The sequence below is a fragment of the Eufriesea mexicana genome, unplaced genomic scaffold (genome assembly GCF_001483705.2).
Source record: "Eufriesea mexicana isolate 0111107269 unplaced genomic scaffold, ASM148370v2 scaffold3780, whole genome shotgun sequence".
NCBI lineage: Eukaryota > Metazoa > Arthropoda > Insecta > Hymenoptera > Apidae > Eufriesea > Eufriesea mexicana.
Window position 1 is genome coordinate 1,593,936 of NW_016911795.1, and position 6,842 is coordinate 1,600,777.

General features: G+C 35.2%; 1 protein-coding gene across 1 annotated transcript in view; it reads left to right on the forward strand.

The window, feature by feature from the left end:
- east (enhanced adult sensory threshold) overlaps positions 1-6,842 on the forward strand; it is a 17,679-nt gene that overhangs the window by 8,666 nt on the left and 2,171 nt on the right. The gene's annotated exons all lie outside the window — the stretch shown is intronic.

Consider the following 6,842-nt stretch of genomic DNA (forward strand, 5'->3'; position numbering starts at 1 on the left):
ATTATATATATATATATATATATATAAGTACACACGTACATGAACAAAGAAAGAAAAACCAAGGGGAAAAAAAAGGTAAACGAACGATCGTTCCCTTGAAACGAATATTGAGGAAGAAAAGAAAAGGGGGGTTGTATATATCATGAAAGTTTATGATCAAGAAGCTTTGATTTCATCCCCCTTTGTTTCTTCATCTATATATTTTAACCCGAGAAAGGAACAGAAATTATTTGATGATAGAGTACCGTTCTTTGTTGATTTTTTCACGGAAAACGGTAAATATATTCTTGACGAAATAAAAAGGAAGTTAACGATTTACCTTGCTGTTGTTAGATAACAACTAGATAAAAAAGGTTCACTGCTAGAGACATATCTGTACCGCACATTCTTTGAGATCTGCTGCTCAAGATCTCATGATAGTCGGTGATACTCCGAAGAACAGATTCAAATCGGTAGTTCGTTCCTTTTTTCGCGCATCCCAAGGAGGATATAGTCGATTCGTGTCGAGATATCGCGTGTACACGCGATTAAGTGGCGTCACGGTATAAATTACGGTTAGATTTATCCCGTACGCCAAATATATTTTTGTTTACCTGGAAAAGAATACTGAAGAATTTTAAAGAAAAAGAAAGACAGAAAGAAAGAAATCCGAGGTGATTTTTTTGCCGTGAGTAACGACGAGAAAAAATAACACACCCGAAGAGATTTAATTGTATATTATGAGAAAATACACACGCTCGCATGTGCATACACACATACACATTCACACACATTGGCCTGCTCGTCAGAGAGAAAGATAATGACGACTTGTAATTAATTCTTACTAACCAGGGGGCGATCGTTAAGTGAGAAAGCTAAGCGTTATCGTGTGAAATGGTAAATATACTTCTATAAAGTAGGCATAGACTTGTTCGCCTCGAGCTTATTTATTACGTTATTATAATATCATTATATTGCATTGTACATAACTGATAATTATTTCTAGTTCGTAACAATTATTATTTCATTATTGATAATTCTATTGCTATTATAAAACACGACGAATTTAATCGCCGTGCAGGATTTCTTTACTAATTGTGTAATGCGATCGTAAGTTTGAAAGAAATTTGAGATTTCGAAATTCTTTTATGGTAGATCAAGAAAGAGAGGAACGTAGATGAGTGAATGAACACAAGACTAAAGAAGCGAGAGAAATAGAGAGGGAGTGAGTTTGTCTTCTTCTTTTACTTCTTTTTCTTCTCCTTTTTATTTTACTTTTTCTTCTCACTGCTCTTTTCCCCCCTCTACCTCCTATTCTTCCTCTTTCCTGTATTTTACTCGTCCTTTTTCTGTTTCTTCAGCTTTTGCTCCTTCTATTTTTCCTTCGTTTTTATGCATAAAGTCGCCACGTGAAGAAAGTAACGGAAATAAGTTAAAAAGTGTTCAAGTCCTGGAAGTAGAGAAAACCTTTCTTTTTTGGATACGCGACTGCGTGCGTTCAGTTGTCGTGTGATATTTCGAGGTTATGTTATTACTGCCTTAAAGAAATGCGTGTGATCTATTGTAAATAGTAACAGAAATAATTAAACGTCAAATGTAAATTTGAATTGGTTTTTGCGACTGAGAAAAGCGTAATTCGCAAGACAAGCACAAGAGCAATAGAAAATGAGAGATGCTTACGCGATCTTCGTTGAACCATACATTCTATCACGATGAAAGCTGTTGAAAATCATTCGAGACAAGGAGAAGCTCACTTTTGAATTGATTAAGATCATTTCAAGAGAATTTCTAACTGCCGGTCACGTCTGATGAATTCTAGAGATTTCTATTTAAATCTATCCGATATCATATCCTGTATATTCTACATTCTCCGGAAGGTCAACAAATTTTCTACACATTTTTTCCTAACTGTATTTACCATTTAATTAACTTCATTTCATTTTATTTGTATCTTTTTCACAGACATGTATAGCCATTTTTTAATTGCTGCTTTAGCTATGCACTAACACGTTTATCGAAATCGTTCGTACGAGATGAAAATCGGTTTAAGAGTACCTATGTACATTTTACCGCTTTAAATTTCAAATTTTGGCTGTGTTGAACTAGGATGATTAAACGTCGAAGATAATCGATAGATAACTTCTGTATCGTACGAACAAAGGAATTTCTTTTAAATTAAAACGGAAGTCGTTCGCTCGAGCATTCTGGCAGCTTCATTCGTTTTAGCTTATCGAATTATTGTCAAAACGAGTTTGTATCGCAGCAGTCGCGATACAGCGAGGTCGCAAATTTAATTCCTACGATATAACGAAGTTGTATATTGAGATTGACCAACGAAAAATTATCGAGAATGTGTAATCCTGTATTCCTGCTAATCACGTGACCTGGCAACCGAGTATTGTACTTTGAGAAAAGAAGGCACAGCATATTTACATGCTCACGACTGATTAACTTCACTGATTCTCCCTCGCTCACAGAAAACGGTGACTGATGATCTTCGTCACCATCTTCGGCCAATAGCGGTCACTGCCTGTAATGATGGAAGTGCCAGTGGAATTAATCACCCGTGAGGCTGTAAACAGGCTGTGTCTTCTTTTCTCGAACGCACTATATTTTCACCTTAATGCCTGACCGATTTTCGACTTCGCCGTACGCTGGCCCCTGCTATACCTAAAAAATTATCGATAAAAATCAGTATTAATGGTTATCAAGTATTCGGGACACTTTTTAGACTAAATATACTATAGTGTATTATATTATCATTTTCGAGACCCTTGATGTACCGATACCGTAATATATTATGATATCTTTAGACATCTAATGACACGATAATACTTTACTATGTCGTAATACAGTTTCCTACTTACGTACACTACAGTTTAGACATTAAACAACCGTTTAATGAAATATGTAGCAAGTGCAAAACCTTTTACGATTTATTTTTCAATTTTAGATATTAATTTCAAAGTAATTGGAATCGTGTGAGAAAAAAAAATGAGATTCAAAATGGAAGAAATAGTTAAATCAACGTATCTGTTTAGCCATGTGACGAAGAAGGCCAGGAACTCGAAGTGTGCGTATCTAATCTGAAAAACGTTCACGTGGCGACACGTAAAGAAATGTACACATGCACACTTGTACACGTGCATGGGATTCTGTACATGATACTATGCACAATTGTGCAGTGCACGTCCGCGTGAACGATAGAAAAATGTCAGCGCGGGTATTATATGTATATTAAATATATATAATACTAGACGTTATAAATAAATATATAAAATATGAATATAAATATAAATATATGTATATCGAACTAAAGAAGCGGAATCACCGATCGATAAATATCGACGATCAATGTAATTATTGTTATCGACGGACGATGGCGTTTAGAGTTATGAGATAAGTATTTACTGAGCTGTGTGCAGTGCGTGTCGAATTATATTTCTGAATCGTACATAATCCATTATTAGTAATTTCAATGGGATAAAGTTGTTGACAATTCTCCTTTCTTTTTCTTTTGTCTTTTTTTTTTTTTTTTTTTTTTTTTTTTTTTTTTTTTTTTTTTTTTTTTTTTTTTTGTAAGTTTTAATTGTTTGAGATCGATAGAGAAAAACGAGAGAAAAGGAGACCATTGATAAAAAAGGAAGAAAAAAGGAACTGGTACATTGGTGACAGTGGTTACTCGTATGTATAGAACGGTGACTTTGCTCGAATCGATATCTTGTATAATCGAGTATGACGAATCCTTATTTATTGTCGTATATAGAACAGTGTGCTGCTAAGGAAGCCTCAGTCGTTTCGTTTCGTTTTCATTTTCTTTTTCTCCCCCATTGATGCAGTCGCAACGAAGGGACACGGTTATTGTTATAGAATAATTGTTACAGCCCCTCTTTGTTACGTGTGCTTAATTATCGTAGTATTTCGAGAAATTGCGAGATCGTACCTTCGTTCGATACGTCAATTTTTTCACCAAAATCTGTGGAATTGTTTTAATTGCATTTATCTAATCCCCTTTTCTCCTTTTCTCTGTTCTTAACGTAACAGCTACATTTAACTGATGCGTATTTCGACTATTGTAAAAGTCTGTGTATCGATTACAGTTTTGCGTTTAAAATATACCTTTTCTTTTTCCCTGAAATTGGGTTCTCGTGAATATTAATTGTCGTAGCCATCTTTCATCGATTATGCATGTCGTAGCAACGTATCGAGGTGATACAAAGAAAAATAGCACGACTATTTAAATTATTGCTCAAACCTTTTTAATTGTTAATCGTTCCTTTACGTTTGTACGTCCATATTGCGTCAATGAATTGTTAAATTATAAAAAAATATTTATCGCGGCAATTGTGAATTGCCCTTGACACGTGGTTTTAGCGATAATGACGAATCGCTTAGGTAGCGTGACGTGTCTCTCCAAATTATCTGATTGAACGAAAAAATCGGTGTATCGAAGATTAATAATGCAACTGTATGTTAACACCGACTGCATACTTCTCAGCAAATGATCGCTCGTGTGTATAGTACGGAGATACGTAACTGAAATTTGAAAGTAGACGAGAAAGAAATCGGAAGGGAAAGGGCACAAAAGCAAGGAAGAAAGAGTGAGAGAGAGTGAGAGAGGGGGGGCAGGAGAAGAGAAATGAACAGAGACCGAGAGAGCGTACTGAGTTTAAGTTTTAAGAATTCTATTTTTGTGATGAAAAAAAAAAGATGTAATTATGGTAGTCGGAAGGATAGCAGATACCAACGAATGATTTTTAGGTTAAATAACTTTCGTTATCCTAAATTGTTATTTAGATTGTAAAATTGTAACCTAAAAATAATCGCGAAATCGAGTCAATGATAGACCTACACGATTATAAACAGTGAAGAAGTGTCTATGCTGAAACATTAGTGTCTGACAAAGTGCAGTGGCGTCTTTACTGTCAGTAGACGCGACTGCGCATGCGTGTACCGTGTACGCAGGAATACCGTGTACGCAGGAGAATTGCCATCAAGAGTACCGGGCGTAGCAGCCAGGAAATTCGTAGGAATAAATTTATTTTCTCTATCATTCGGTTAGATTGTTAATACACTATTATCGATGACGTTCTTCGATTAAAAATCGCTTAAGGATTAAAAGATAAAAATCATTCGACGTGTATCTGTGGTGAAGAAATATTTTTTGAGATTAACGACAGGCGAGTGTGGATCGAAAAGCAATGAGGGCTGAAGTGCGCCGATCGATCGAAGATTTACATTTAGGAAAAGATATTTTATTATACGAATTAAAAAGTCGAGGTCGCTGTTAGGAATAGAAGCGGGATAAAAGCAATAAAAAAAAAAGGAGCAAGAAAAATATGCATGTTAGGATTTTCTCGACGTCTCTCGACGTTACGAATTAAAAGCTCGAATTTTTCGGTGATCTTCGAGCGCCAATTATAATGCGCAATTATATGCGACATTCTGTTGCTTCTTATCTAACTTCGCGATATTTCGTACTCGCGAAATCGATCTTTACACGAATCGATTTGTTCTATTGAATTTTCTTCTCCTTCATGTATTTGACAACACCAGCAGTGTTGCAGCGTGATTGAATATTGAGATTAAAATTGGCTTGCTTCAAATCGTTTCGAACGTTTCCACGATTGCGAATCGAACAAAACTTGTCAGAATGATCGACGAGTGGGGGAACGTGTTCACATTTTTTTACACGATTTTGTATCTACACCGACTAATCGCATCTCTCTAAATCTTAGCCCAGCTCCGAACGAACGAAATCGGATTTGTATCGATTCAAACGCACAAATCACAATATGGCGGAAACAGATGCGAGTCTTAAACAATATAAAAATTTTTCACTTTTCATACTTAAACTTACCGTACAATGCAAATGGCGGCAGATACCCATAATCGCAGCCACCCGATTCGCAATCCGTGAAACCATAATAATGATTCGTTTACTGCTCAGAAGCGATGATGCATTATTATTTATTTAAAAGAAAATTCAGGAAAAAAAGCAAAATAAAAATAAGATACTAATCAGGTGGTAGTTTTTTATTTTCTAAATTCTAACTTATCGTTTTGAATAAAGAGAAAGGATTTATCTATTAAGAGGGTAACCGATAAACCGATAGAATATTCGATAGATCCGTCTTTTTTCTTTCGAACGCAGCAATTTTCATCGCTACATTCGACCTTCGATCTCGAACTTTCCTTTTGGTCGAGGATTGAAAGTTCCGAAGCGATGTCAAAATGGAGCAAAAGCAATTACACGCGCGCGCGCGCGCGCAAACACACACATACATATACGTGTACATATAAAGAAAAAGATATGAATAAAGAAATAAATGGCAATGAGACGCTTTTGGCATATGCAGTGACATATTTTCAAAATTCGGTACACATACACACCATTATGAACATTATGTTATTTAAACGAATATAAACACACGTTGATACTATCATGATAATCTTTGTTTATTTGGTTCTAATGTAATAGTTATTATTAGTTCGCCATCCTTTGTATATATTCGCAACACTCAATAAAAAAAGTACCAAAAAACTAAACGCCATTATCCCTTCTACTGTAACTGATTTCCTCGTATTATATTCCATAAGGAATTATAAGGGAAGGAGAAAATAAAAAGCCAAATGAGTATATTTTTGCAGTTTATTTGCAATTTGTTCATATAATTGGTAACTGATTTGAAATAACTAGTACTAAAAACCTAAACAACGTATGAAATTTTATACATGGTCGTTTACTTCAAGAATGCTAATGCAGCTATTTACAGTATAGATGCGCCTAACCACAAATCGAGACAATTCTACTTCGACGTTTGCAATACGATATGTCGAGAGATTTCTCTCAAAAAGCGGTT